General features: G+C 51.3%; 1 protein-coding gene across 2 annotated transcripts in view; it reads left to right on the top strand.

The window, feature by feature from the left end:
* Positions 1–16,072, top strand: part of PSME4 (proteasome activator subunit 4) — a 1,411,622-nt gene that overhangs the window by 648,216 nt on the left and 747,334 nt on the right. The window lies entirely within an intron of this gene.

Here is a 16,072-nt window from a genome sequence, read left to right as displayed (position 1 = left end):
GCACTGTCTTGTTGCTTGGATTACAAATTACTTTTTAAACTATTTGAAACCATTCCTGCGCTGACCTCCACCCCACAGAAGTACACATGCCCTCAGAAATCTGCAAATGGCACCTAATCTTGGGGCCCGGTTTTCCGCTAGATGATGTAAATTGGAATATGATTTGTGCTTACATATTAGGAGGAGGAATTTACTTTTTCCACACTCAATGCATTTTTCATTGCACAATGTGAAAAATTGTAGACAGCTTTTATAAAGGAGAGACAAAGGATCATGTTTCCTATGGATACGTATAACTGCAGATTCCTCACCTTTTGAATCCTCCGACGTGTCAGATTGGGTCCCCAAAAAATCTGCAATATCTTCTGTGCATCATCAGGTGCGCCGTCAGCATCTGTCATGACTCCGACCCGCTACTGGATGTGGCAACACAGAGGCTCGTACAAGCATCACCCCTGTATGGTGATGTCCGTCCTTTTTTTCTGCACTCGTTGGTTACCTGGAGCTCTGCCCCCAACTTTTTGTGGTTTTACCGAATGTATTCTTTGCTAGGATGCCTCCCATTAAAATGCCAAGGTGAAAGCCTTGCTGCGCTTGCAGAAAGCAGATGTTGGTCACGGACTCGCATGCAATCTCTCTTTGTTGCCTCTGCACGAAACACAAATCCAAGTCCTGTAACAAATGCTCTGTGATGCATTCCAAAGCCACTGGCACCGCCAAGCACAAATCCGTCACAGTTCAAGTCACAAAGCCACTTCAGTCCCATTTGCCATCCTCAGGTAAGTCTTGGTGGAAGTCAGTTGACCAGTCAAATACAAGTATAAGAAGTCAAGCAAGGTTCTCCTGCTATCTAAGGGAGTTGCAAAGTTATCCAGGGTCCCAACTCTGACTTCTGCACCCGAATCTGAGCCAGTCTGAGCTAATACTGAGCTTCCTGGGCCATTGTCTTCTCATCTGCAAATTGAGGACTTTAAGGAACCCATTCCTCTTTGAAATCATTCAAGGTCTCTCTGAGATGCCTTTGGGCACCACAGCCTCTGTTGGCAGGCTCTTTCCTGACACAGGCTGACCCCATTCAGCCTCTGTCTGGACCACTGTCAGCGCTAGGCCATGCCTCTACACCCATGCTACAGGCCTCATCAGTTCTTCCTGGTGCTTCCTTGGCTTTTGCTCCATAGACATCAGTATTGATATCCATTTCAACTCTGCCTGTGGATCCTTCAGGTGACTTTGGCAAGAGCTCTCCTTTTGTCACACGATGAAATCTCTAAGGTACAGCCTCAGAATTAGGATGACTCCCTCCTGTTTCTGTGCTCTGACTTCAGTATTACATCAGGTTGAAGGCCTGTCCCATCCAGGGGCTTGAAAAGTTCCCAACAATTTATTTATTTGAAGGTTTTTCTGTAGTGTGGACTATTACCCTGCAAGTGATGTCCGAGAGCTTTACAAATACTACATAGCTTATACAACATATCATTTTTTAACCGTATAAGGGAATCTGTGGGAGAACATTGTCAAATATACATTGGCGTGTCCCAGAGTTCAGGTCAAATTTTTTTTTATTTATTCCAGGATATCCGTGTGTGCCTTGGTGGTTTCGTATGAGATTTGGTCCTGGGACAATGATGAGATGTCAGACAATTTACTTCCTACCCCCTCGTTATAGTGATACTGGTCTATACCTTTAGAAGGCTAGTTGCTCTGACACTTGATCAGAGCCTGAATTGAATGCACCCAGGGGACTGCCTACTCACAAAAGTGCCTCCTTTGCCGTGGTGGTACGCAGGACACCTAAGGTCTTTGACTTCCATCTACCACAGCTAAGACCAAGGCAAATGTATTAACTGACCTTTTGCAGCCTGGGCCATCAACGTCCGCACCCTTGCTGCCATTTAACGAGTCCTTCATGGAGAATTGGTGCAAACTTTGTATCTGAGAGAGACACGTTAGTGATAGATTCCTTACCTTAGAATTTCCCCAGACGTCAGACTGGATCCGGAAAATTGTTCTGCTTAGCAGTTCCTCTGCGAGCCAGTAGGTGGCGTCCTGCGGCTCCGCGTCCGTCACTAGCGTCGTAGGCGTGGAGATTACGTCACGGAGAGTACTAAGGCGCCACCCATGCGTGCTGACATCCGTTCTTTCTTTTCCGTGCCGAAAGCGCAGATCCGGAATGAACACGTACCTCTTTGTCATTTTTTGACTACTTTTTGAGACTTTTGTCTCCTTCTCTTGTCTCCTGGTGCACGTAGGGATGCTCGGCTTTAAGTCTTGTGGGTCGTGCAGCCGTAATATGTCGGTGGCATACCCCCATGATGTCTGCCTCTACTGCCTGGAGACCGACCATGACTCCCGGGACTGTCGATCCATGGCCCGAAGACCTTGCGTGAGCGGCGCCGGAAACTGCTGGAGGCCCGGCACTCCTCTCACCGCCGCTCCGGGTCGCAGGACTGCTCGCGGGATCGGAACCGTCGCTCCTCGTGCTCTAAGTCTTCACCTTCAGATTGCGGTAAGCAATGCCATAAAAAGAAGTTGAAGAAGCGTGTTCGCTCTCCGACATCCCCCTGTCGCTCCTCGGAGGCGGACAAGGGGGACCGGGGCTCTGCCCCTGTGGCTCCTCCGGAGCCTGGGAGTCCCGCGGCCTACCCGCCATACCCGGGTCCGTCGGCGACTCCCGAACAAATGCAAGAGTTTCTTGCTGCCATGGACTGCCTTTTTAGGCCTCGGGCTTCCGCCGGCACGCCTGCGGGCCCCGCCGTCCCGTGTCCAGATCCTGTTGGTCCGGCGGTACCACCTCTGGCGCCGGCCTCGGAGCCACTGGATCCAGCGCCCTTGACTCCGGCCCCGGCGCCACAAGGTGCAGCGCCGCTAGCTCTGGCCCCAGCGATCCCAAAGGGGATGATGGACGGAGCGTTAGAGCAAATCAAACACTCACACCCAGTCAAATGATCTGGGTTTAATCCATCATCATTCTTTAGCTCACTCCAACACCCCAGTTCAGACATGGCCATATGCAAATCAGTCTGACCCTGTGCTTCATGGGAACAGTGCAGCCCAAACTGCCAACCATGTCTTCCCTGGACCGGAAACAAGCATCCTGGGACCGGTTTCGGGTTCATAACCCTCATCAGCTAGGCTATCTTGAATCCAGTGGCAAAGTGAGCAAGGGACCCACGTCTGGGCATACCCTGCCAACTTAGAGCGAACAAAGCGATACCAAAGGTGCCCCGGCGCTGCCCTTGACCCCGGCCTCAGCGCTGCTCCTGGCTCCGCCACAGGCGCCGCACTGGGTGCCGTTAATCCCGCCCCTGCCTCGGTTCCCGGACCATTTTGTTCTGGCCTGGGATCCGCATTGGGAGGCAGTTCTAGCGCTGCCCCGGCTGGTGCCATTCCCAGAGCCGCTGGCCCTCTCTCCGGCCCTGCCGCCTCCGGCTCCTTCCACTCCAGAGCCAGATGAGGACTGGGACAGCTCTGAGGACCCCCTTGCGCGTCAATGTGACCCTGAGAAGGATTGGGGGGCTGACCTTCAAGATACGAACTTGATGTGTCTTCTGACCCGGGGTTCGCCTCCCCTCCCCCTATTATGGAGGCGGGCGCTTCCTACACTATGGTGTTACGTCGGGCTGCGGAGGCTCTCCACCTCGACCTCCCCACGGTGGCCCTTAAGACCAACCTCCTTACGGAGGTGCTCCAGACGGCGTATACGTCGTCGGAACTCTGGCTCCCTTTCAATGAGGCCCTTACCCAAGTCCTCTTGGGCACTTGGTTGCACCCGGCCTCGGGGGCGCCGGTGGATAAGAACGTCGCTAGGCGTCATCGCCCGGCGCCTGGTGATTCTGCCTTCTTAACCACTCACCCCACGCCTGAGAGCCTGGTCATTCAGGCCTCAACGTCGCAGAGTGCCTTTCTCACGGCTCCGCCAGATAAGGACTCCAAGCGGCTGGACCAATATGGCAAGAGGTTGTTCTCCTCTGCCATCTTGGGATTGCGGGCGGTTAACACTGCCTGCTTGTTGGGCCCGAGCGGTTGCGGAGGGCAAGGATGCGGCGAAGTTTGCCATCAGGTGTGGTCTGGACACGGCTGATTCGTTGGGCAGGGCGATTTCCACGACTGTGGCGTTGAGACGCCATGCCTGGTTGCGATCTACCGGGTTTTCGCCCGATGTCCACAGCTCGCTCATGGACATGCCCTCTGATGGTTCCCGCCTCTTTGGCGACGAGGCTGACAATTCCCTGGAGCACTTTAAAGACTCGCGGGCCACGGCCAAATCTTTGGGTCTTTCCATGAAGAGCCCTACTACGTCTGGGTTTCGTTCCTTTCGTGACCAGGGTAAGAACACCCAAGCACGCTCCTCCACTAAGCCTGTGCCCCAGCATGGCCGCGGAAGTAGCTTCCGCAGGGGCGGGTTTGGTAACCAGCGAGCAGGTCAGTCCACCTCCACCCCCGCTGCTTCCGCCTCTAAGCCTTCCTAATCCGAGCTTCAGGGTGCACCCCACGCCGGTGGGTGACAGGGTACGACACTACCTCCACCACTGGCGCGGCATTACCTCGGACAAGTGGGTGCTGCAGATAATATGTCATGGTTACTCGCTCCCCTTTCTTCCCCCCCCCCTCCCCCCCCAGCCATGCCATCTCGGTACCACCGGCTGTCGGGGGATCATTTGGATCTTCTCAGTCAGGAAATCACAGTTCTCCTGGCCAAGGGGGGGGCATCAAGTGCGTTCCCGGTCAGGAAGTAGGGAGTAGTTGTTATACTTCCTGGTCCCATCCTGCGCCCCATCTTGGACCTCTGGTACGTAAATCGCTTCCTCCAGAAGGAGAAGTTCAAGATGCTGACTCTGGCTCAGGTCCTGGCTGCCCTGGACCCGGGAGACTGGCTTGTGGCGTTGGACTATCAGGACGCTTATTTTCACATCCCCTTCCTGCCGGCCCACCAGCGCTACCTGCGGTTCACGGTCAGCCAGGAGCATTTTCAGTATGCCGTGCTCCCCTTCGGCCTTACCAGTGCCCCTCGGGTGTTCATGAAGGTGATGGCTGTGGTCGCAGTTCATCTGCGCAGGTCAGGGGTGTCAGTCTTCCCCTACCTCGAAGACTGGATGTTGAAGGCGGGATCGCCCCAGTAAGTCGTCACCCACCTCCAGACTATGGCCGACCTCCTGCATTTGCTGGGGTTCTCCATCAACGTGCCGAAGTTGCACCTGAGCCCCTCTCAGAAGCTCCCTTTCATCGGAGCGGTTCTGGATTCGACGCTGTTTGGGGTTTATCCTCCCGAGCAGCAATTCTGATGGATACATCTGCCAGTGGATTCCTCACCTTGTGAATATCCCCCTGCGTCAGCAACATTCTGAAATTCTTTTTGTAGCTCCACGCCGACGTGGATGACGTCACAGAAGCACGGCATCGCGCCCGGCTCCGCTGACATCACCGACTCCATAATAGGCCCACGCCGGCGTGATTACATCAGTTCCCTTTTTTCCGCGTCGTCGACGCCAACGGTTTTCGAGGGATCCTCTGTAGCTTTGATAGTAACTTTGTTACTGTTTGTTGGTTTTCGTGTTTCTTGTATCGCTTTCTCCTGTCGATATGTCATTGAAGAAGACCGGATTCAAGCCGTGCGGTGAATGAGGGAAAATGATGTTGATCACGGACCCGCATGAAGATTGCGTTTGGTGCCTGAGCTCAGACCATGATGTCCAAGGGTGTCCATCCTGTAGGAAGATGAATACCAATGCCCTTCGTTAGAGAGAGGTGAAGCTCCTGGTTGCCAAGATGAAAGGTAAAAAGGACAGGAAGAGTTCGAAGTCGCGGTCGAGGAGGTCGAGGTCTCGTTCGAGGTCGCCCTCGAGGTCGTCATCGGGACAGCTTCCAGGTCGACAAAAAAGAAGCACAAGAAGACGAAGTATGGGTCTCGACATCATTCGGAGAAGGATTTGGATTCGAGACCGAAGTCGCTAAGCAGGAGGCATCCTAAGGCTCTGGATCCGTAGGGTGAGGCCTCGCCTCGCCCATGGAGTCGCCGGAGCTTTCACCGGCTCCGGTGACGAATCCCTCTCCGGCGCCGTCTCGATCTACAACTCAAGAGGAGGAAGAGACTCCCCTGCCTGAGGGTTCGACGACTACGGCTCACCAACCTGAAGATGAGACGAATCCGGTGCCTCCTCGAGAGCAGCCTGTGGGTTCATACCCTCCTTTTCTGGGCCCAGGACAAGACCCTACACAGTTTTTAAACGCTATGTATGGTTTCTATACAAGAGCCTTGTACCCCTCTGGAGCACCGGCTGGTCCCATGGGTCCAATGGCATATAACCTGGGAGGCCCCCAGACGTATGCTCCGGCGCCGTTCATGCCATTTATGCAGGCTCCGACACCACCTTGACATTTCTCGGCGCCGCCGATGCCTCCGTCACCGGCTCCGGTCGGACCTCGAGAACAGCGGCCTGGTCCTCCGGCTCCGAGCTCGACGCCGGCTCCGGCGAAGTCGATTCCGGATCCGCCTACGCCGTTCCCGAAGGAGAGGTAGAGACGTGAGGCTCAACGACTTCTAGAGGAACAAAGATACAGTGAAGTCGAGATGGAAGAGGGAGAGCTACAGGATACGGAGGATTTCTTTGATGACTTAAGAGAGGCTAGTGGATTAGAACTGTCTCCGGATTGGGAGTTAGCCTCTGTCTCAGATGCCCCTTCTAAAGATGTGGCTCCATATCATGTAGTCATCAAGAAGGCAGCAGATCTATTGAATTTAACTCTACCTACTGCAGAGTACAAGTCGAATATTTTGACAGAAGTCCTCCACTCTCCATCTTCTGTTGTAGAGCCCATGCTTCCTTTCAATGAGGCTTTGACGGAGCCAATCTTAGAGGTGTGGAATAGACCTCTTACAGCTCCTGCTGTTTCTAAAGCTGTTGCAAGAAGATACAGGGTGGCTCCTGGAGACCCAGACTTTATATCTTCGCATCCTTTGCCAGAGAGCTTGGTGGTACAGGCAGCCTGCTCCAAAAAATCTGCAGGTGCTTTCCCTCAGGTGCCTGGGTACAAGGAATCTAAAAAGCAGGACCAAGCCGCAAAGAAAGTCTTTTCATCGGCAAGTATGGCTCTCAAGTCAACAAATGCTACATGCCTCTTGGGGCGTTACATCCATGCTTTGATGGATTCTGTGAAGCAGCTAGCTCCTAAAATTCCAGAGGAGGACAGACTTTTTTTAATGAGGTGCTTGTTGACACTCATGCTGCTGCTCGGCAAGTCATCCAGAGTGGGTTGGACACAGCTGACTCGGTGGCGAGAGTCATGGGATCTTCAATTGCCACCAGAAGAGCGGCCTGGTTGAAGTCCTCCGAATTCTCTGCGGATGTCCAGGCTGCCTTAATGGATCTACCTTTTGATGGCTCGGGCCTTTTCGGAAAAAAGGCTGATGCTGCGTTGGAGAGATTCAAAGACAGCAGAGCTACGGCCAGATCCTTGGGTTTATAATCCACAGGAACTGTGGACAAAAGGTGTAGGGGATTTGGGAGATCCTCCTTTCGTCCCTACAAGCCGTCGCAACAACAGCAAAATCCGCTGTGTAAGTCATACAGGGGCAAACAAAGAGCTCATCCTCGAGGACGTCAAGCTTCCTCCTCCTCCTCCTCTTCTTCTCCCCACCCCCCTCCAACATCAGCAAAGCAGCCCTAGATCCGCCATTCATGCTGGCCCTGTGGGGGGGTCGGCTTACCTATTTTCTACGAGATTGGAAATCAGTCACATCGGACCTTTGGGTTCTCAATCTCGTGGAGAATGGGTATGCTCTTCCCTTTCGGGAGTTCCCTCCGAATTACCCTCCTTGCCAAGGGTTTTGCTCAGAGGACTACCTTCTACTGCTGCAGGAAGAAGTCCTGGCGTTACTGAGAAAAGGTGCGATAGAGGTGGTTCCGGAGCAGGAAAGGGGTCAGGGATGCTACTCCCGGTATTTCCTGATCCCCAAGAAGGATGGCAGACTTCATCCAAACCTGGATCTCAGGGTCTTGAATCTCTTTCTGAAGCAGGAGAAGTTCAAGATGCTCACCCTTGCGCAGGTTCTTCAAGCGCTGCTGGAAGAAGACTGGGTGTTGTCGATCGACTTGCAGGATGCATATTTCCACATCCCCATCCTGAAATCGCACAGGAAGTATCTCCGTTTTACGGTGGGTTTGCAGCATTACCAGTTTGCGGTCCTTCCGTTTGGTCTTACTACTGTGCCTCGAGTCTTCACCAAGGTGATGGCTGTGGTGGCGACACATCTCAGAAGATCAGGGATACCAGTTTTCCCTTATCTGGACGATTGGCTAATCAAGGCAGAATCCCCAGAGAAGATGCTCCATCATCTGCAAGTCACAACTCAGTTGTTGTTCAGATTGGGTTTTTCGATAAATATACCAAATCTCACCTGGTGCCTTCCCAGCGCAACCTGTTCATAGGGGATGTATGACGTTACAACGCATACTTTTACAACGACTACCATTACAACTAATTTTTTACAACGCAAAAACTTTTACAACGCATGCCATTACAACGCAAGATTTTACAACGCAAGTACCTTTACAACGCATACCATTACAACGTAAATATTGGTAAGTATATAATATTTTTTTTAATATAAATTATTGTAAATTATTAAAATATAATTAAATTGTATTTAATTTTATTTAATTAATTTAATTTAAATATAATTTTAATTTATTTTTACAAATTAATCCTGTACCCCAAAAACCCAAAACTAACCCTGAACCCTAAAAATAATTTTTTTTATTTAAATTATTAAAATATAATTAATTTTTATTTAATTACATTTAATTAATTTAATTTTAATATAATTTTATTTTATTTTTACAAATTAACCCTGTACCCCAAAAACCCCAAACTGTCCCTGAACCCTAAAAATACCCCTTTACCCAAAAACCCAAAACTGACCCTGAACCCTAAAAATACCCCTTTACCCAAAACCCCCAAACTGACCCTGAACCCTAAAAATACCACTTTACCCAAAAACTGAAAACTGACCCTGAACCCTAAAAATACCCCTTTACCAAAAAACTAAAAACTGACCCTGAACCCTAAAAATACCCCTTTACCCAAAAACTGAAAACTGACCCTGAACCCTAAAAATACCCCTTTACCCAAAAACTGAAAACTGACCCTGAACCCTAAAAATACCCCTTTACCCAAAAACTGAAAACTGACCCTGAACCCTAAAAATACCCCTTTACCCAAAAACTGAAAACTGACCCTGAACCCTAAAAATACCCCTTTACCCAAAAACCCAAACATATAATATTTTAAAAATATTTATATACTTACCAATACTTATGTTGTAATGGTATGCGTTGTAAAGGTACTTGCGTTGTAAAATCCTGCGTTGTAATGGTATGCGTTGTAAAGGTTTTTGCGTTGTAAAAGTTTCGTTGTAATGGTAGTTCGTTGTAAAAGTTGCGTTGTAATGGTTGTTTCCCGTTCATAGGTGCTGTACTGGATACAACTGTGTGTCGGGCATTCCCTCCTCCTCAAAGGATTCCCGACATACAGGAAATTATTCCTTTATTTTACAATGGAGCGGTCGTTCCAGTCCTGAAGGTCCTCTGTCTGCTCGGTCTGATACCTTCGTTGCATTTTGTTGGTCAACCATGCACGCTGGCACATGAGGGCACTCCAGTGGTGCCTCCGCAGGCAGTGGTATCAGCACAACGGAGATCTCAGGGAGTCAGTGAGGATCTCCAGAGAAGCTGCAGCGGATCTGTCTTGGTGGAGAGTGGAGGGCAATCTGTCTCAAGGAAGGCCCTTCCATCTTCCTCCGTCGGTTGCCACAGTAATAACGGATGCAGCCACTCTAGGGTGGGGTGCTCATCTGGGGGATCTGGAGATCAAGGGTATTTGGTCTCCAGAGGAAAGGTTGCTTCACATCAACCTTTTAGAGTTGCTGGCGATACATCTGGCACTCAAGGCCTTGCTCCCTTCCCTTCACGGTCAGTCGGTTCAAGTACTGACGGACAACACTACCGCGATGTGGTATTTCAACAAGCAGGGAGGAGTGGGGTCGCAGTGTCTCTGCAGAGAGGCTCTGCGTCTCTGGTTCAGGACAATCAGATTTGTCTGATGGCAAATCATCTGGCCGGAGTTCTGAACGTACGTGCAGACAGTCTCAGTCAGCAGTTCTCGGCTGACCACGAGTGGAGGCTTCATCCGGAGGTGGTACGTCACATCTTTCGGACGTGGGGAACTCCTCGGGTGGACCTGTTCGCCACTCTCGAGAACGCTCACTGCCTGTTATACTGCAGTCTCCAGTATCCGATGCAGAGAGCTCTGGGGACGCGTTTCAGTTGAGTTGGGACTCAAGACTCCTTTACGCGTTTCCTCCCATACCCTTGATTCCTCGGGTTCTGAGGAAGATTCACCAAGACCGGGCCCAAGTTATATTGATCGCCCCGGATTGGCCAAGAAGGGTGTGGTACACAGATCTTCTCCATCTCTCCTCGTGCCCGCCGCTCCGTCTCCCTCTCAGGGCAGATCTCCTCTCTCAAATGGAGGGGCAGGTTCTACACCCTAACTGCCAGACCTTATATCTTCATGCCTGGAGATTGAACGGGGCAACCTGAATTCTTTTTCTCTCCCACTTGATGTGGTGGATGTCATTTTATCGGCCTGGCGTGATTCACCAAGTCTATATACTCTTATAGGTGGTCTAAATTTGTCTCTTGGTGTGGGGAGAAGTCCATTGACCCTTTGAAGGCTCGATTGTCTGACATACTTCCGTTTGCACTTTCTTTGGCTCAGCAAGGGTTTGCTGTGGCTACGGTCAAAGGTTATCTTTCGGCCTTGTCGGCATTTCTCTGTCTGCCGGATCAGCCGTCCTTATTTAAATCTCCTATTGTTTTAAGGTTTCTAAAGGGCCTTACAAATAAATTTCCTCCTACTCCCCTTTATGTGCCTCAATGGGACTTGAATCTTGTGCTCACTTTCTTGATGGGTTCACCTTTTGAACCTTTGCACAAGTGTCCCTTGAGACTGTTGTCTTTTAAAACGGTCTTCCTGATTGCAATTACCTCGGCAAGGAGGGTAAGTGAGTGTACCGGGGTGGGAGTCTCAGGGGAAGGAACGGAGTCGGAAGACTGAAAAAGTGCTTTCAACGAGGGCTTTATTTTTAGATATGCTTTCTTTCTTCTGTTAGAGAGTCTGATACGGGCGAACTCGTCAGTCTCCGTTCTGACGCCTTTAGGGAATGCTGGCAATTCCAGGGTGGTTCTGCGACGTTCAGGTGGAGTTGCCGCCAGAATGACGAAGTCTCCGTCGACCTCCAGCCGGAGTCCGGGAGTACACCACCGGAAAAGGAAACGGACAAAAGAAAAGGTATCAGGGGAGCGTTCTCTGTCACACTCGTAAAGGGACCGGGAGTGAGGGATTCTTTAGTGCCACTGTGTATGTACAACTCGAGGTGACGAAGTGCTCGTGAGGAAGGGGTGCAGGGAGACGTGAGGCGGTATATGCAGTGAGTGGTTCAGCCACTCCAACCCGCCCACCCCGCAACTTTGCCCCGTACCTTTGTCAGCCACGCCCCTCCCGCGGGAGCGTGGCGGGGCGCTTCACGGAAACGTTGGCCTCCTGGCTTGCTGTCTTCCGTTTTGCTGGTCTCTCTCGGCTCCGTCTTCTGCTTACTCTCCTCACCGCTGTCGTCCTCCGGTGAATCGTTCTCCGGCGTCTTCCGGGATCCACCTTCTTTTGGCGTGACGGCCTGTGAGATGGGCGGAGTCTCTGCTATGTTGTTTTCAGAGTTAAAGGCGAAGAGTCCCGATACCGCCTCGCACCCCCAAGGGTACGCATAGTCAGGACTCGACCACTCCTCCTCAGGAAGAGATGAATGTTGCTGGAGGGGAAGAGAAAGGGGTGAAAAGGGCACAGCTGACCACCAGTCCCGGGTAACAGATTCCCCATCCTCGCCCTCCACACAGGGGCGGCCCGCCCCGTCCCACACCTCCCCCCCTGGAATCTCCCGTTCGGGGAGAGGAAAAGCACGGGAGAGGTAATCGGCGTTGCCATGTTCCTTGCCTCTCTTGTGCTGCACCACAAAGGAATAGGGTTGGAGGGAGAGGAACCATCGTAGCACCCTGGCGTTCACAGTCCGATTTTGGTACATCCATTTCAAGGGCGAATGGTCCGTCAGAAGGATGAACGGCTTCCCTTCCAGGTAGTACTGCAGCTTCTCAATGGCCCATTTTATGGCCAGACACTCACGTTCAACAGTTGAGTATTTACATTCCATAGGGAACAGCTTGCGACTGGCATACAGGATGGGATGTTCCACGCCATCTTCCCCTCTTTGTGAGAGTACAGCACCTAGACCCACATTGGAAGCGTCCGTTGCTAGGATGAAGGTTTTTTTGTAGTTTGGAGATTCCAGAACGGGAGCACTAGTTATAATCCGCTTTAGACATTCGAAGGCGTCCTGCGCTTCTCGGGTAGGGGTTTGTATCTCCTTGGTTCTAACGTCCTTCCGTAGCAGGTCCGTGAGGGGGGCAGCGACCGCAGCAAAGTTGGGGATAAAACGCCTATAATAACCGATTAAGCCGAGGAAGGCTCTGACTTCTCTTTTGTTGCCAGGGAAGCAGGTGTTTTTAATGGCCTTGATTTTCTCGGTTTGGGGAGCGATGGTCCCTTCTCCCAGGACGTATCCTAAATAGTTAACTCTGGTGAATGCTGCTCGAGATTTCTTCGAGTTTACGTGTAACCCTGCTTTCTGTAAAGCAGACAGGATGGTTCTTACATGTTGTAGGTGCTCCTCCCAGGTTTTGCTATAGATAACAATGTCGTCTAGATATGCTGAGCTAAAAGACGCATACGGCTTCAGCACACAGTTCATTAGCCTTTGGAAAGTGGCAGGTGCTCCGTGGAGACCAAACGGAAGGACCGTGAATTCAAACAGGCCCTCTTCTGTGCAGAAGGCTGTCTTCTTCCGGTCTTGTTTGCGTAAGGGCACCTGCCAGTACCCTTTTGTGAGGTCCAGGGTGGTGATATATACCGCATCGCCCAGCTTTTCCACCAGCTCGTCGACCCGAGGGATGGGATAGGCGTCGAACGTGGAAATAGCATTCAGGGCCCTGAAGTCCATACAAAATCTTTTGGACCCGTCTGGTTTCGGGACCATCACTATTGGAGACGCCCATTCACTCCTAGAGGGCTGAATAACACCTAAGTCCAACATGTCCTTGACTTCTTTCCGTACGTCTTCTCTCCTGGCTGCAGGGATCCTGTAGGGCCGCTGTTTCACTTTTCTGCCCGGTAGGGTTTCTATACAGTGTTCCACCAAGGCGGTTTTTCCAGGGAGGTTTGAGAAGATCGGTGCCAAGGGGCGAAGGACCTCAAAGAGGCCTTCTCTCATCTTTTCGGTTAACTCCGGGTTGACCACCAGGTCCCTCAGGGTGGAGGGGTCTTCCGCTCCCGCGGAGAGCGTCAGATTGTTGGTCCTAGGAACGGGTCCTATCCATTTCTTCAATAGGTTTATGTGGTAGCTCTGAACTTTTGCTGGTGAGAGTTTTAATCTGTACGTGGTGTTCCCTATGGTGTCTACCACTTCATAGGGCCCCATCCATTCCTTTTTGTTGGCAAGAGTGGGTAGGAGGACCAGCGCCCAGTCTCCTTTCTTGAGTGTTCTCAATTTAGTGCCTCTGTCATAGTACTGTTTTTGTTTTTGCCTTTGTCGTTCCAGGTTAGTGTCTGCAAGGCCTCTCAGCTTCCCGAGCTTTGTTCTTAACTGCGTCGTGTAGTCTAGGAGAGTTTTCTGGTCCTCTGTCTCCTGCGATTCCCATGTTTCCTTGGTGATTTCCAACAACGACCTGGGGAGCCGTCCGTACAACAATTCGAAAGCTGAGCAACCGAGACTACTCTGTTTTTGGGCTCTGAGCACATACAAAGCAAGAGGAAGTAAACGGTCCCAGGATGGACCTTCAGTGGTTAGCATCTTCTTTAGGGTATATTTCAGCGTCTGATTGTATCGTTCCACTAGTCCATCGGTCTGGGGGTGGTAGACCGAGGTTTTTAGGTGTTGTATATTGAAGGTTTTGCACACCTCTCATCATGCGAGAAGTGAATGGAGTCCCTTGATCCGTAAGGATTTCTTTTGGAAAGCCTACCCTGGAAAAGAGCTCAACTAGTCTCTCCGAGACATTGGCTGTTGTCGGGGCTCGCAAGGGAAATGCTTCAATGAACCGGGTGGCATAATCCACAAGGACCAATGCATACAGGTGACCCCTAGAGGACTTTGGTAAGGGCCCGATCAAGTCCATCCCTACCCTCTCAAAGGGCACCCCTATTATGGGCAGGGGCTGAAGCGGTGCCGCTGGTGGTCGGTGAGTATTCTTTCTTTGACAGATGTCACACTTTTTGCAATAGTCCTGCACATCATTGTAGATTCCAGGCCAGAAGAAATGGAGAGTAATATTTTCCGTGGTCTTTTCTTTACCGGCGTGTCCTGCTGTTAGGTGAGCATGGGCAAAAAACAATACCTGTTCTCTGAAGGAGGTGGGGACTAGGAGTTGGGGTTCGCTCCCCGCCTTAGCTTCCCTGTATAGGAGGCCTTTACGTATTATAAACCTGGGGTAAGGGGTATCCTCGTTATCTTGAGTGGTATGGGCTGCCTCCCATGCGTTGTACAAGGTTCTGTCTTCGGTCTGTGCATACTTGAAGTTGCGGTCCATGATCCAAGGGTCGGATGTGATGAGAGCATGCTGGGGTTTCGCCGCCGTCAAGGAATGGTCGTTCAGTTTATTCCTGAACAAAGCGAGAAACTCGGGGTTGTCTACCCCTAATATAACGTCCTCAGGGAGGGAGTCCACTACCCCGACTCTCACTACACAGGCTGCTTTGTCTTTAGGTCGTATCATGACCTGAGCTAAGGGATAGGGTTTCACGTCTCCATGGACGCAGCGTATGTGCACCAGTGTGTTGGGGATGTATTGTCTGGGGTGAACAAGGCGGTTTTGGACCACAGATTGCCTACAACCTGAATCTAGTAATGCTCTTACCACAAAGTTATTTATCATTATACTCACATAGGACGTCCCCATCTCGGCGGAGTACAAAACAGTTCTTGGTAGATAGCCCACTTCCATGGGTTCCTCCACCTGGCGCTTCCTAGGACACATGCGGGCGATGTGGCCCCATTCACCACACTCGAAACATTGCGGTCCACGGGACATCGTAGATTCCACTCTCCATGGTTTGGGTTTGTTGTGTTCCAATGGCGTCAGTATCTTTTTCTCCGGTTTGGGCGGTATCACATGCTTCTCGGATTTGATGGGAGCCGGTGTTTTATGATGCCTCTCTGGTTCCCACCCCAACCCACGGGGCTGGGCTCTTGCATAATTGGCGGCCATTTCTATTGCTTGTTCAACAGTCAGTCCCGAATGTTGCCTCAACCATCGCTGGGACCCGTATGGGAGGGCCTCCATAAACTGCTCCAGATAGATATTGGCCAGTATCTCTTCTTTGGTACTGGTCTCCGACTTTAGCCACTTGTCCGCCATCATTTTGAGACGAAAGAACAGGGTTTTAGGGTTCTCTCCCGGTGTTCCCTTCTCCTTTCGGAAGCGGACCCGGTATGCTTCGGGGTCCAACCCCAAATGGTCCAAAATTATGTTCTTGACATGTTGATAGGGGGCGTTCCCTGCGGGATTGGCCACCTGATAGGCGAACTGGGCTTCACCGGTCAATAGCGGCGCCAGGAAAAAAGGCCACTTTTCTTCAGGCCACCCTAGGGCTCTCGCGGCCCGTTCAAAGTTCATCAGAAATGCATCCGGATCGTCCCCTGGTACATATTTCTGCAGGGCGATCCCTGAGGGGTTGGGCACATGACTCCTGTTCTCCACATGTACTACGCCTGTAGGGGTCGGTCCGGTCCTCTGCATACTCTCCAGTTGGGCCGTGACTGTGTTTTTAAACAGATCCCTGTCGGCCTGAGCGGCATTCCATTGTCTTTCAACAGCCCACTCCAATTTTTCCTGCCCCTGGATAAGGTGTTGGATAACGGCGTCCATCTTTGGTTCACAGACGGACGTTGGTGGCAATCCCACTTCTGACA

This window comes from Lissotriton helveticus, chromosome 6 (assembly GCF_964261635.1).
Source record: "Lissotriton helveticus chromosome 6, aLisHel1.1, whole genome shotgun sequence".
Classification (NCBI taxonomy): Eukaryota; Metazoa; Chordata; class Amphibia; order Caudata; family Salamandridae; genus Lissotriton; species Lissotriton helveticus.
Note: the sequence above shows the minus strand (reverse complement) of the source record. Positions and strands in the feature narration are given on the sequence as shown.